Raw genomic sequence first — 1,607 nt, 5'->3', positions numbered from 1 at the left:
TATAGATACAGAAAGCAGACCAGCGATTGCCTCAGGAGTGGGCTATGGGAGAAGAAGAGTTTGGATACAGGGTTACAAAGAAGCATAAGAAAGCTTTTTGGGGTGATGGACAAGTTTTTTATCTTGATTATGCTGACAGTTTCACAGGTGTAAAACTATGCCAAAACTTACCAAAGTGTACATTTTAAATGTGTGCAAATTTAACAAATTGTACACTTTAAATATATCACTTATACCTCAGGAAAGCTGTTTTTAGATGTTTATAAATAGAGCATAACCACTAATAGGTGTATATTACGATGGATCACCTTCCAACTACTAGAGGTGTTGAAAGAGAGAGAGAACTAACCAATCTAACAAAGCAAAGCAGAGGAAAAAATTAAAAGGGGGGAGGCAGAGATAAAACATAATGAATGAGACACATAAAATGAGATTGTAAAAATATGGCCTAATATGTAAGTAATCAGTCCTAACTCCATCTCAGTTCTACTTCCTGGATGACCTAACCTGACATACCTGGTCCAATGTCTAGATTTTCTGATTCAGCAGGTCTAGAGTGGATTTGAAGAATATATATAATTTTTTGCCCACATGATTCCAATGTTCAACCATGTTACACCCCCATAGTTGAAATTTTCATATAATTATTTTATGCACAATATAATTTAACCTTTATAAACTATCTTGAATCTTTACTATGGGGTCATTTGACAGACCTGTTTTGACATTACCAAGTTCAAATATAAGCACAGTTTTGTCCTATTTTGCTTTTCAATAATATTTAGACAGATACTTTTGGACCTAACTATGAGCCACACCTCAACCAGGGATAAGCAAAGAATTACTAAAGTTTAAGGACAGAGTTATGATGTCTGTTGTGCACACTGCTGATATTTGTATGAAGAAATTTAATGGATTGGGATTTTTGGCCAAGTCAAATTGGTTTGATCAAAATAGCATGTGCTAAGTGTCATTAGGTTAGTTTTACATCCAAAATAGTCTAAAAATCCCTTTAAGAATAAACCCTATAGTAACTTAAATGTATGGAGGAAGGAAAATATATTAATAAGACAAATTAGCTGTCTTAAATATCTCAGATGGTATGACTGAAGAATGAATCATTTTGTTTTAATTTTTATCATGATGAAAAACTTTTAATGTTTGTTCCTGCTATGAAGCAAACAGACTTATTTTTTCATAATGTTTCATAATTAAAAATATTTTTATGATATTAAAAAATCATTAATATACACTTTCCCAATATTTACTCCAAAAGAAATGGAGAAGAGAATCATGTCATCCCATGCCATTCTCTTAGCACATAGATCATATTTTACAAATCCTCCATAGTACATATTTTGCTACTTATATAGTCTATAGACATTGGTTATTTGATAAATATACCACAACAGAACGTTTGCCATAAAAATACACAATTCCAATTTATCACGTCTGCAAAACTGTTAGGCATTGAATATCAACACCTCTATAGAGATATGAGTTCAGAAGAAACTCATGTCCTAACACACTCATTCCCTCTCTTGCAAATGTAACAAAGAATATAACTCCATTTTTATTAAATAGTATAATTCTTTTTATAATCATAT

The 1,607-nt window shown here is 31.7% G+C and overlaps 1 protein-coding gene across 1 annotated transcript in view; it reads right to left on the bottom strand.

The window, feature by feature from the left end:
- CD200R1 (CD200 receptor 1) overlaps positions 1 to 1,607 on the bottom strand; it is a 10,513-nt gene that overhangs the window by 2,052 nt on the left and 6,854 nt on the right. The gene's annotated exons all lie outside the window — the stretch shown is intronic.

This window comes from Propithecus coquereli, unplaced genomic scaffold (genome assembly GCF_000956105.1).
Source record: "Propithecus coquereli isolate 6110/MARCELLA unplaced genomic scaffold, Pcoq_1.0 Scaffold386, whole genome shotgun sequence".
NCBI classification, from domain to species: Eukaryota; Metazoa; Chordata; class Mammalia; order Primates; family Indriidae; genus Propithecus; species Propithecus coquereli.
This window is presented reverse-complemented; position numbering and strand designations above follow the sequence as displayed.